General features: G+C 48.8%; 1 non-coding gene across 1 annotated transcript; it reads left to right on the top strand.

Moving 5' to 3' along the window:
- Positions 1-7,788: 7,788 nt before the first annotated feature.
- Positions 7,789-7,860, top strand: trnad-guc. Its single transcript has one exon. It is a non-coding gene; the product is annotated as a tRNA-Asp (tRNA).
- Positions 7,861-13,743: the final 5,883 nt, after the last annotated feature.

The following is a 13,743-nucleotide window of genomic DNA, read 5'->3' as shown; positions in this document are numbered from 1 at the left end:
AACATTACACACACACTACACCATACACAAACACACACACACACCACACCATAGACAAACACACACACACACTACACACACACACCTTTAACTCCGTATTGCTTCATCAAAAGAGTGCATGGGCCATTGAAAACCCAACATAGTAAACATTGATCAGCTCACTGATCACTAATCAGCTGTGGGAGAACTAAGGCCTTCCCTTTCAGTCAAATTTGGCGGCCATTTTGTAAATATGTTCATTGATGGATTGACTGACACGGAGGAGCGGTCACATGACACCTAAATGCCAAGAGTAACGACACATCGTGAAAAAAAAAACCGCACAGCTAAGGGGCTAAGGGGCTAATGCCAAAGAGAACAAGGCAAAACTACAAATATTTGGAAAAAAAAAACCCCCCCGCAAAAATCGCAGAAGCACTTCGCCGCGTTGTTTTGTCGATTGCCTCCCGTGTCGAGCTTCCGGGGGATTTTCGCGGGGTGCTGGCGGCCCCTCGGCTGCGTACGAATCCACGGAGCGAACCCGGCGGCGTGGCTAATTGCGCTACATCGGGCTAATTGGCGTCGTTCCGTTCAGACAAGACGCGTGACCCGGGCTCCGGGGGGGGGGGGGCGGGCCCTGTTCACCTTACAGATCCGCAGGTTCAATATTCTCCCAACGCGATGCCTCGCAGTGTAGCTGAGCGCACGCAAGGAAGTCTCATTTAGACCGCTGAACTTTGATTAACCTCTTAATGATGGTACAAAGGCCTGCATAAACAGATGAGTGTGGTGGGGGGGAGGTGGTGTTGGAGGGCAGCATTGACTTTAGGAAGCTTCTCCCAAGGCGTTATTACGGTGCGAGAAAACAAACCGCAGTTCCTCCTTCCTGCCACCAGATGGCAGCACACTGCTTTGCTAAAGGGGGGGGGAGCTGACTCACGCCGCCACTTCCCTGTGTAACCCCGCGCGCGGCGCGCAATTTCGCGGGATTTTTCTTCCGCGAGAAGATGGGGCGTGCTCCGCGTCACCTGCTCCGCGTAACGAGCGAAATCGCAGCGGTCGTTTCCCCTCTGTCTTGCTGTCGAATGAAATGTTGGGGCGGGTATATTAGGGGGGTCTGTGGGCGGTTAAAGGATCCTCACACTTGGTGGGGGGGGGGGGGGGGGCGACGATGGCGAATTCATGTTCGACAAGAGCAGGTTACCGAGCTTCATCATCATTGGAGGGGAAGGAGGGATGGGGCGGGGGGGGGGGGGGTGATTCAGGTGGCGACTGCCGTTGTCGCTTTAATAAGCCCGGCGATGTGGCGAAGCTGACAGAGAGGAGATCTTCTGCGTGAATCATGGCATTTCAGCATCAGAGAGAGAGAGAGAGAGAGAGAGGAAGAGAGGGAGAGAGAGAGAGAGAGGGAGAGAGATAGAGAGAGAGAGAGAGATAGAGAGAGGAAGCGTGAGAGTAAATTAAGAGCAGAAATACCTTCTGTCTAAAAAAAAAAAAAAAAAAAAACACAGAACTGCCTTCCTCCCTCGCTCCCTCCCTCTTACCGGTTTCTCCCCGATGCCGTCTCCGCTCGCAAGGCTGACTGACGCTGCCGCTGCGCCGCGGGGCAGGAAGTTCTTCCTCAAACGAGTCCCCCTCAGGAGAGAGACGCAGGCACCGCGGAAACCCCCCCCCCGCCCCCCCCGCCCCCCTAAAAAACAAACCTCTTTAATATTTCAGTGCGCAGTCTGGATGGTTTTTTCTTAATCCGCCACGGAATTAAAAAAAAATCAAAAATAATAAAATGAGTCTACAAACAGCTGTTTCGCATGCGCAGGTCGCTTTAACGGTAATAATTACCCGTTTGAGTCTAAAAAAAAAAGGTCGATAAAAAGTGCACTAATATGTAGTGAAGTGCTTGTTTGTTTATTTTTATTTTTTTTGTTGTTGTTAAAACCGTGTTTTTATTTTAACTGGTTCCCGCCGGAGCCAGGACGAGCCCTCTCTCCCCGGGACCTCCGGGGATTCTGTCCCGTCCTGCTGGCCCGTGACACGTTTTTTTAGCGTTGCTGTTCACCAGCTGCGGGTCCAGCCCTGGCGTCGTCAGCCAGGTTTATGTGCACCTGGTGACAGCCGTCCCCTTAAGTGAGATAAATGCACAGGGGCTAAGCACTTAATTGCGGGGACTGGCCACGGCAGCACGCCGTCCAATTGGCTGCTCGTTTTCCTAAACAATCGGCGTTCCCCAGACAAAGCTGATGATTATTATACATTTTTTAAAAATTATTATTATTATTTTTTTTTTTTAATCCCCGTGTTGGCTGAGCGGGAGAATCGCTCGCTGCTGTTCATTGCTGGGTCGCTGCACATGTATTATCACTATGTTAGCTTCCGCTCAGCATTGTCAGGCCATGACGCTTGACTTTTCGGTTGTGGTGGTATAGGCTAGTCGATTCGGCTCTCGTGTTAATAAATTCCCTGTGAGGGCGACGCTGGGTTTGTTTCCTGACTAAAGTAGGAACCGTATAGCGGGTGATGCTATCAGTTATCTGTGGGCTACTTTATTAGCGAAATAGCACAAACTTCTCTAGAACACGCACGTTTTATAATAACATTATAACGTCACATCATATCGTTGACGCACGATGACGCCATCTTGAACAGCGTGTGGGTTACGGTGCTTTTTCCGCACTTGAAACAATATCTGCCGTCAATTCGAACGAGAGCCGGTGGTGCAGCATCTCACCTGTCCTCAGGTAAGGTACCTGAACGCAGATTGAGGAGAGCTAGCGCGGCACGTGCTGATCACGTCACGAACAGCACGCAAACACAAATAATAATGATGCTAATAATAATAATCACCATCATCAAAATCTTCGTCGTCATCGTCATCATCAGAGGGACTCTGGGTGAAATGCGTCTGGTTTCAGGGCCGCTGGCCGAGGCTATCAGCAGTAATTAGCACCAGCAGTGGGAGCTGGCTTTCATTTATTTCTTTGTTTCCTTTGTACTCCTGTAATTTGCCTGTGTATTTTTGGATCTTTTTTTTGTTTTGTTTTGTTTTGTTTTGTTTGTGTGCTTTAATTGGCCGGCGGGAGTGCAGAAGTGTGGAGGCTGGATGATGGAAGCAGGTTATTCCTCCGCTGGTCTGTCAGGGAGGCCAGAGCTGTGGTGACGCCCGGCCCTGCTCCCACCCTCCCTCCCTGGGGGGCGGCCTTACCTCACCAGCCTCTTAGTGTGGCTGCCCTCACACTGCTGCCGTTCTCCAGGGGGTAATGTCATCATATCACACACACCACACACACGCACACACACATACCACACCCCCACACACAAACATGCACTCACACACCACACCCCCACACACAAACATGCACTCACACACACACACACACCACACCCCCACACACAAACATCCACTCACACACCACACCCCCACACACAAACATCCACTCACACACCACACCCCCACACACAAACATGCACTACACACATCACACACACAAACAAACACATAAACACACAAATACACACACACACATACACGCACAGACACACACACACAAACATCACACAAACAGGCACACACACAAACACCACACACAAATACACAACACACACCCCACACCAAACACACACCCACGCACATTGGTACAGTAAGTGCTATCACACACCTCTATCACACACAAAAACACCCTCACCCTTATACATTCACCATTTCATCTCTGCCTTCATGCATTCACTATCCATCCTCCCCCTTCCTCTGCATCTGATGACTATTTCAACAGAGAGAGAGAGAGAGAAAGAGAGGGAGAGAGAGAGGGAGGGAGTGAGAAAGAGGGAGAAACATGGGAGAGGCAAAAACAAAGGAGAGAAGGAGCTTTAGATGCTGTCTTTATGAACCTCTTCTGCACGTGTGTGGGCCTCCTCCACCTAACCACCCTTAAAAATAGCACCACCTCATTACCCCCTCTGACAGTGTGCTGTCTGGGATACCCCCGCACCCCCCCGTAAATGAGAGACACGGTCACGGTAAAGCAGGCACGGAGCGTCCCCTGACCTCCCTCATTTCAGAGCGCGGAGAAGGAGAATCCGGAGTTATTCTGAGTTATTCAGGACCTCGGGGAGCCCAATTAGCTCAGCGCTACAGAGTTTCTTTTCTTCGGGGCGAGCGGGCATATATATTTGTACTGCAGAATTCCAGAGGGGTGTCTTCCAAGGTGACAACCAAAAACCCCTCCCCCCCGGAAACATCAAATTGAACAGCTTAGCACTCACTCCATACATTATGACATCATCCATTATAATGTGAATGTTGTGTAGAACCCGGCATCCATTATGACATCATCCACTACGATGTGAGTGTTATGTAGAACCAGTCATCCATTATGACATCATCCACTATGATGTGAGTGTTATGTAGAACCAGTCGTCCATTATGACATCATCCACTATGATGTGAGTGTTATGTAGAACCCGTCGTCCATTGTGACGTCATCCATTATGACGCACTCCTCGGTCTCCAGATCTGAACCCAGTTTAGGTTCACTTATGAGATGTTCTGGGAGGACTTCTTGAGCAGGAATGTATTCCATGTTCCTCGGACTGTATCCTGGAAGAGTCGTGGTGGTATTCCTTCTGCAGAATTCCGCACGCTGTTAGGCCCTGTTCCACGGCGCACGCAGGAAGTACTGGCCACACATGGCGACCCAAGATCCTGTTCAGTTACTTGGTCTTCTTCTGTGTTTCTGTTGCGTTTTTGTTATTTGCTTTCTTCTCCACCTGTACCCCAATCCCTGTGGCACATGAGAGTCAAATTTAGGCTTTCAGAGACACTCTTACCCAGAGCTACTTGCACAGATTACTTTTCCTCATAGACAATCCAGTTATACAGCTGATATTTACTCAAGCGGTTCAAGTTAAGCATCTTTGCTCACAGGTTCCTCAGCCGTGCCTTGCCATGAGAATCAAACCCGCAACCTTGGACTTCCAAACCCAGTTCCCTAACCGCTATACTACACTACTGCCTGTGTTGCGTGAACACGCGTGATGTCAGCACTGCGCCCTGTCACTTTTTCCGTCTGCGGTGATGAATTCCTTGTTAGTCACACTCTGTTCAAGTTTCCTCTCTGGTCTGACGACAGTGCCCAGTAGGGGGGGGGTAGGATTCCCACCCGGCCCGTGAGACACAAACCGGCTCATTGTGTGAGCTCCCATCCAAAAGTTACCAGGGTAACTGGAGGGGGGGGGCTTCCAAACACTCCTGAAGCTGAGTTCCCCCCTCCCTGCGTACGCCACGGCGCCGATGGACCCGGCGAGGTTTCCGCCGCGCTGATCCTCGCCGTCCGCGCTCTGTAGATCGGGGCGAGAGTTTCGGGGAAAAGCTGAAAGGGGCGTGGCCTTTTGGAGTCTTCACGCACGGAGCCCACCTCCTCCTGTTCTTCTGCGCCGTCGGTGTGTCAGCTTCTCCCCGCCAATCAGCACTGACGTGTGAGGTCAGGGGTCAGGGGTCAGGGGTCAACATAAAGGGGAGTGGTAGAGGTATTCATGGCACAGGAGATATCCCAGCTGCCCCTAACAGCCACACTCAGCTCTCCAAGGCTGCACTGTGAACCAAGTCACAGCCTCTCTCTCTCTCGGTCTCCCTTTCTCTCTGTCTCTCTCTCTCTCTCTCTAGCTCTGTTTCTCTCTCTCTCTCTAGCTCTGTCTATCTCTCTCTCTCTCTCTCTAGCTCTCTCTCTAGCTTTGTTTCTCTCTCTCTCTAGCTCTGTCTCTCTCTCTCTCTCTCTCTAGCTCTCTCTCTAGCTCTGTCTCCCTCTCTCTCTCGCTCTCTAGCTCTGTCTCTCTCTCTCACACTTTCTTTTGCTCTGTCTCACACCCTCTTTCCCTCTCATCAATGCTTCAAGTTAATTAGACAATTAAGGCCTAATTAAAACAGTCTTTAGGGGAATGTGGAATCTCGGACAGTGTGTGTTTTTGGCAGAAAAGTGAGAGAGAGAGAGTTTTTTTTTTTTCCGCCCTCTGTCATATAACCAAGTCGGGGTTCGGTTGAGGCGATGACTTCATCTCAATCACACATCTCCCTCACCCCAACACCCCACCCCCTCGCCACCAGCCCACAGTGCTGCTTGTTTTGGCGGGGCTGGGGGTGAGGTGGGGGGGGGGAGGGTGTAGTTTCACACAGACAGGAAGAATAACAGTGTTAAACTCGCTGTGCTCAACTGCACTGTGAAGCCATGGAGAGAATGTGCGAAGTAAACAAAGAGGGGAAAAGATAAAGGGCGGGGGAGAGAGAGAGAGAGAGTGTGACAGTAAAAGGAAAGAGCAAGAGATAGAGAGCATGGGAGAGAAAGAGGTGAGAAGAGCGGGAGAATGAGAGATGACAAACATGAGTCAAGCTGCCACCTTGAAAGCACTTCTGACAGACTATGAAAGTATTGGTCACTTAGTAATACCAGCTGAGCACTGCTAATTTGCCAGCTCACGGCCTTACGCGCGCGCGCACACACACACACACACACACACTCGGCAGGCATAAGGGCTGGAAACGCTGAATCAGACGTGACTGGCATCTGAGCACGCACGGTTCCTTACACAAGCTTGGTGAAGGCGGAGGGCAAGCTAACAATAACGCCCGATTGCATCAACCTCTCTGTTTGGAGGTCTCTCATTGGCTAATCCAGCTGGCCAATGGCACGAGTTGCGCGGTGGTCGGGCCGTCAGGCACGTACGTGCGGGTCCCGTACAGCCCCACATTTCTGCACTGTGAAAACTCTCTGTTGTGTTTGGTTGGTTTGTGTTGTTTTGTTTTTTTCTCTTACTGTTTTTTTTGCTGTTGTGAGTAATACTGAGCCCTGGAATCAATTTCCCAACTGAAAACCCCCCCCCCCCCCCGCCCCCCCCCCCCCCCCCCCACCCACAAGGAGAAAAGTGAAATGTTAATACGCAAGGTTAATGTGGCAGTTCCATTCATACTGCACTGTTAATGGAGCTATTATGGGCTGGGTTTTCAAAAATGGAAATTATTTTCTTTTGGCTAAAATGGTGGCTTTCATACCTCGAACCCCATTCAGGCTGTCTGATTAGTGTAGTGCTGGTGTTTTTGCCGGAAGCATTTCTGGTGGGAACGGGTGGGGTTTTCTGTGTAAAATAAGCAACGTTAAGAGGAAATGTCACCTGCTGAAGTCTGGCCTGGATCTGGAGATAAATAGTAAAGCCAGAAGATGCATTTAACTCACTCCTGAGAAGTAGCTTTCATATTCAGACTTTTAGGCCACAGGTGAAATTACTTGAAAGAGAAAAAGCGAGTTGTGTGTGTGTGTGTGTGTGTGTTTTTTTAATGCTTGTGTTTGTATTTCTGCCTCTGTGTGGGTATAATCATTTGCATTTGTGTGTTTATGTTTGTATGGATGTGTGTATTTTTGCGCATGTGTGTGCGTGTGTGTGTGTGTGTATGTGTGTAGGGGTGGGGGGGGGGGTGTGTGGGGGTGGGGACTCATTTCAAAAGCACAGCTGTTTCTTGACTGTGTGCAGTTTAATCTGCTGGGGTTATCTTCCACTGCAGAGAATAATCCCACATGGCCATTCTGTTTGACTTCTTCAAAAGGGGGATTAGCAGGAAATGAAATACAAAAAATGAAAATGTTTTCGGTGCAGAAATGGAATGCTTGTGATGTCTGCAGCAAATCTGCACGCAAGCACACACACACATGCACAAGCACAAGCACACACACAGACACACACACATACACAGATCCACACACACATACACAGATCTGCACACACACGCATGGTCACATGCGCCCGCACACACTATTGTAAGCATGCTCTTCCTCGTTAGTATAGTGGTGAGTATCCCCGCCTGTCACGCGGGAGACCGGGGTTCGATTCCCCGACGGGGAGGCTTTCTTTTCACCTCAGCAACAGCGACACCTATTTTGACCTCAACCACGACCTCCAGCGCGAGTGTGGCAGTGTATCCAACTGTATAAATTGATGCAATTTTAATGTATCTAAAAACAAGACAAGAGCATCTGCTAAATGCCTGTAATGTTGCACACATACACTCAATCATGCACACACACACACAGGCATGCTGGCACTGACATTCACACACACACACACACACACACACACACACACATATACACATGTACAATGTATGACACCGAAACTTTTACCGTGGGTTTGCGGTGTGTGTGTTTATATACTTGTCGGCTGTGGATGTTTCTGACTGTGCGAGTTCCAGAGAGAGAGAGAGAGAGACAGACAGAGAGATGAAGGGAGAGAGAGATATGAAGGAAGAGAGGGAGATGACAAACATGAGTCAAACTGCCACCTCAAAAGCACTTCTGACAGATTGTGAAAGCATCACCCACTTTGTAACACCAGCTGAATACCACTAATTTGCCAGCTCACAGCTTTTCACACACACACACTCACACACACACACACACACTCAGAAATGCTAGAAAAACAAGCAGGCAGTCAGGCTGGCTGCGGTTACTCAGTTGGCCAGAGGGGTAGCTCTTGGGAAATGATAGGGGACATTCGCGTCATCTAAGCTGGCTTTCCTATGGGGAGCCTGTGGCCAGCTATGATCTGTGCTGTACAGCAAGCTGCCACCATCTATTTTAACAGAGCACACCAACAAACAGCCACCCCCCCCCCTCCTCAAAAAATAAAATAAAAAAATAAAATAAAAATTGTGTCCACTAAATGCCGCTTTCACAACTTTCCAACTCAATCGGCAAAAAAATTCTGACAATGAAGTCGGTAAGTTGGTGGAAAATTTTGCTTCACGAGCTTGCAGCGATGCAACTTAATAATTGTTAAACCTTCACCCGTTTCAGTGTGGCGGATATGTAGGCTTACACCTTTATCGCGCATTTGTAGTCAGCCTCCTCAATCTCCTGAAGAAACTGGCAACATTTCGTAAAAAGCAAAAAAGCAACCAGATCTGCATCATTTCTCTCAAAATGTCCACGTTTGTCTTCAGGGTTTGATTCTCTAAAAAAAATAGCATGTGATTGTAACGCGTTTCAGTGGAGCTTCTGACTTAGGTGTATTAACTGTCTTAACTACTGCTTGTATTTTTTCCATAGACTGCGTTGTTGCCGTTCTCGTTGTGTTAGCGTTAATCAGTTTAACCTTCAGGGTCCAAGTTGAACTATGCGGTTGTTCCCTGCACTTGGACCGGTACTTCTCTCTAGGGGTTTCGTCATACTTGTTCCTGGTTATGGTTATACACTTTGTTGTACGTCGCTCTGGATAAGAGCGTCTGCCAAATGCCTGTAATGTAATGTAATGTAATGTAATGTAATGTAATGTAATGTAATGGGAACCTTTCGACCAGCACACGGCTAAAGCGTAAGTCCATTTATAGCCTTCATTTCACCGTCAGGTCAGAGTCACAGATGTTTGATCGGGAGTTCAATCAGCCCTCCCGCCGCGGGGTCCCTGCACCAATCAGACGGCTCTGTGGCTGCCACGCCCACAAAACCCAGCCAGTTAAAGCTCCGTTTAAAGCAGAGCCTGGCCAATTAGCTCCTTCCAAATTCTGTCCAATCAGAAGCTCTGAAGTCACGCGGCTGCAGGTGCCAGTCCAGGCGTGCGGAGTATTTCCACATTATACTAAACTGCACGTTCCAGGAACAAAGGAAAACCCTAAAAACACTTTTAAAATACAAACAGCAGAGTACAGTAATACGCACTTTTTTCTGTTACAGTATCAAAAATCATCACAGAAAGTAAATATAAAATGTTTTTTTTTATTTTTTATTTTAAATTGATGCCACAACATCAATGTGAACTGGAGACACACAAGGCAATGCTAGTCCGTATATAAGAGATCTGACAGATCTGTCACATCTTACAATGCTAATGCGAATTCCCTTCCCTTGAAATTAAATAACCTGAAAAAGCAAAGCTATTTAGTACTGATTTATACGGCTCTTTTACGCCATGCTTCCACTATACTCTTACACCCCCCACTATCGCCTACCGCACTACCTCACGCATAAACACCCCTCCCCTAGGAAACCGTTGCATTTTCTGCACTTTTATATCGCCCCCTGCTGGTTGACATGCGCACAGTGCTCTGAGCTGATGACACAGAGGCTTAACTGATCAAAAGAACCAAAAGAATTAAGTGTCTTTCAAAGTAAGCCTTGATTTGGGGAAACCCTTGTATATGTGTCAATTCATTTGTTTGTATATACAGGGTAGGTTGACTGAACACACATGATCTTTTACAGCAATGCCCTGTTAACTTTTTATTTAATATTTAAGACGTGCACATTCATTATTTGCCAACAAATGTTTTTCTCAATCCTTGTTTTATGACCACCTTTTAAGGAGCACAGTACCCAGTAAGTTTCACAAGACTTACACCTAAGAAACTGTGCAATTCGAATTGTTGAGTGCTGGGAACTGTAGTCCAAAAAAAAAAAAAAAAGACAGGAACTAATTTTCACGTTTTTCAAGGCCAGCGAATGGGTAGGATTTAACTATCGTGCGTGCGACCGGACTAATTTCTCCCGCCTTTTTTCCCCTCACCCCACAGAAATACCAGAGATGCCGACGGGGTGGAATTTTAATGGCTGGAGGGGGTGGGGGAGAGGGGGTGTAGGGGAGCGGGGGTTTGGGTGGGGGTGGGGGGGGGGGGGGGAGTTCCTCCCAAGCCACACGGCCACTAAATCACTTGTCCTCAGCAGTCCCACGGAGCAGAGAAACATTAACTAGCCAGGTGTTTTAGTCTCGATCCTTCCCCAGCAGCAGTGAATAATGAGGGTTCATTAATAAACTTGCTTTACTACTACCCCCGTGGTTTCATAGCTCTGGCGCCTCTGGCTGCTTCCTGTTCCCGGGGGTTGCCAGAATGCCGTCTAAATCCCCCAAGCCGGAGAAAGAGAATCCCTGTGTACCAAAAGACGCCCTGATGACATCATCGCGTGACGAATAAGGTCAAATAAGGCGCCAAACTGTTGACATCCTTTTTTTTTAAAATGACAAACAAATCAAATACAGCCATTTAAACCCAGGAACAAATAACAATCTTCCTATTACAACATCTGTGTGCTTTTATTATTCATGTAATTTTAGAAAAAAGAAATTCACAGAATTTCTGTTGGCTTCTCAGTTCCAGGATTAGCTGCACAATTGTGGAGAATTCAGCCAATCTTTATAAGAAATGTTCTTCTTTGTTTTTTTTTTGTTGTCCATTGGAATTCTTGTAAGCTGCAATTCCAGTGCAATTCCTCTGATTCTGCAAATTACCTGGGACATACCTGAGTCCCAGGTAAGTCCCAGGTAAGTTGCAGGTAACAGCTGCATAAAAACTTCACTGTAGTGCCCATAATTCCAGTGGGTCTTCTTTTACTTCCTGTTCTTCATTTCACTTTTTTTTTTTGCGACTGCAAAAACAAAAAAATCTTGATTCGTCATGATTATTACGATGACGACGATTATCGTTGTTGTTACAGAAACTGTTATTGCAAAATATGCTATTACGCCTTATTGTTATTATTAAACTACGCCTTTTTGCTTTACCAGGGGGAATAACGAATGCATTCTCATTCATATTTACTCGATAAAATCTGTGTGAAGACCGCGGTTTTAATGCACAGAGAGGGACGGGTATTGATTTTATAATTTAAATGAGTGTGTTCGAGGTTGCTCCGCCAGCGCCCCGCTGAAAGCCCCCCGAGGCCCGCCTGCGCGTGCCCTTAGCCGGCTATTTTTGGAGTAATTGCATTTTTTGAGGAGAGGCTTTCTGTTCGCGCTTTTGGTGAATAAATGTAAATCTGCGCTGTTGCAGGTTCGAGCGGGGGGGGGGGGGGGGGGGGCTAATGGTTTTTTGCTGTGGGCTAATTGGACGGCGGGCCCTGTGGCTCTTCTGCGATATGATAGGGAGGAGGCTAACACTCGCGCTTTAACAATGCCCCCTGCCCACCGCCGCTATGCAACGCTAGCGTTACGCTGCTGTAATGGTGTGGGCTAAGTGTGTGTGTGTGTGTGTCTGTGTGTGTGTGTGTGTGCACGTGTGTGTGTGCGTGTGTGTGTGAGAGAGAGAGACAGAGAGCGAGATAATCATTTTTGTTAGTGAGAAATACCATATTGAAATAGGCTCCAGCACCCCCCGTGACCCGGCTCAGGATAAGCGGGTATAGATAATGGATGGATGGATGGGTGGGTATACATGTAAAGGAAACGTGGAACAGTGAAATCACGTGCACATTCTCTAATTAGGTCAGGTGGAGAGTCTGACTGAAGGAGAGAAAAGGACAGCAAGGACCGCTCTCTCCTCAAACGCTCCTGTCCTCCTTTATTAACGGGTGGGGTGGAGAGGGGGGGTGGGGGAGCAGAAAAACACACACACACACACACACACACACCAGCAGAGCCTCCGTCTTCGCACCCACCGTTCCGATTATCCGTGATTAGCCGCAATTGCGCGAATGTGAATTTACCCTTGTCACTCACTCACACACTCACTCAACACCCGAGGAGAACAAAAAAAAAAAAAAAAGCTCTTGTTTTTGTGTGTGCATTAGAGCGAGCGGCGGGAGCTGGCCATTTTACCGGCGCGCACGCTAAACACAGGGAGCCGCGCCGAAAACCTGAGGCGCACTCAGAGTAATCGCCTCTGGTAGTTTTCCGTCCGTCTTATCGTTTTGAACGCGGCCGCCCCCCCCCGCTGCCACGCTCGCAGCGGCGTTTAGCGGCTGTCCGACCTTCTCCCGAGGACAGCGCCGCCGCCGCCGCCGCGCGGGCACACTCAGGGTACTTAAATGAGCTTCCATTTATAACCGCCGTTTCTTAAAACCGTCGACGGCTCCCGTCTTTAAACCGAAGCCCGTGGCAACGCTGACCCACGTAGCCGTGCCGTCATGAGCAGCCGTTCAGCCGTTCAGCCGTTCTCTCTGCTCTGAGTGCTCTCTCTCTCTCTGCTCTGAGTGCTCTCTCTCTCTGCTCTGAGTGCTCTCTCTGCTCTGAGTGCTCTCTCTCTGCTCTGAGTGCTCTCTCTGCTCTGAGTGCTCTCTCTCTGCTCTGAGTGCTCTCTATCTCTGCTCTGAGTGCTCTCTCTCTGCTCTGAGTGCTCTCTCTCTGCTCTGAGTGCTCTCTCTCTCTGCTCTGAGCTCTCTCTCTCTGCTCTGAGCTCTCTCTCTGCTCTGAGTGCTCTCTCTCTCTCTGCTCTGAGCTCTCTCTCTCTGCTCTGAGTGCTCTCTCTCTGCTCTGAGTGCTCTCTCTCTCTGCTCTGAGTGCTCTCTCTCTCTGCTCTGAGTGCTCTCTCTCTCTCTGCTCTGAGCTCTCTCTCTCTGCTCTGAGTGCTCTCTCTCTGCTCTGAGTGCTCTCTCTCTCTGCTCTGAGCTCTCTCTCTCTGCTCTGAGTGCTCTCTCTCTCTGCTCTGAGTGCTCTCTCTCTGCTCTGAGTGCTCTCTCTCTGCTCTGAGTGCTCTCTCTCTCTGCTCTGAGCTCTCTCTCTCTGCTCTGAGCTCTCTCTCTCTGCTCTGAGTGCTCTCTCTCTGCTCTGAGTGCTCTCTCTCTCTGCTCTGAGCTCTCTCTCTCTGCTCTGAGTGCTCTCTCTCTGCTCTGAGTGCTCTCTCTCTGCTCTGAGTGCTCTCTCTCTCTGCTCTGAGTGCTCTCTCTCTGCTCTGAGCTCTCTCTCTGCTCTGAGTGCTCTCTCTCTGCTCTGAGTGCTCTCTCTCTCTGCTCTGAGCTCTCTCTCTCTGCTCTGAGTGCTCTCTCTCTCTGCTCTGAGTGCTCTCTCTGCTCTGAGTGCTCT

Source organism: Anguilla anguilla, chromosome 1 (genome assembly GCF_013347855.1).
Source record: "Anguilla anguilla isolate fAngAng1 chromosome 1, fAngAng1.pri, whole genome shotgun sequence".
NCBI classification, from domain to species: domain Eukaryota; kingdom Metazoa; phylum Chordata; class Actinopteri; order Anguilliformes; family Anguillidae; genus Anguilla; species Anguilla anguilla.
Note: the sequence above shows the minus strand (reverse complement) of the source record. Positions and strands in the feature narration are given on the sequence as shown.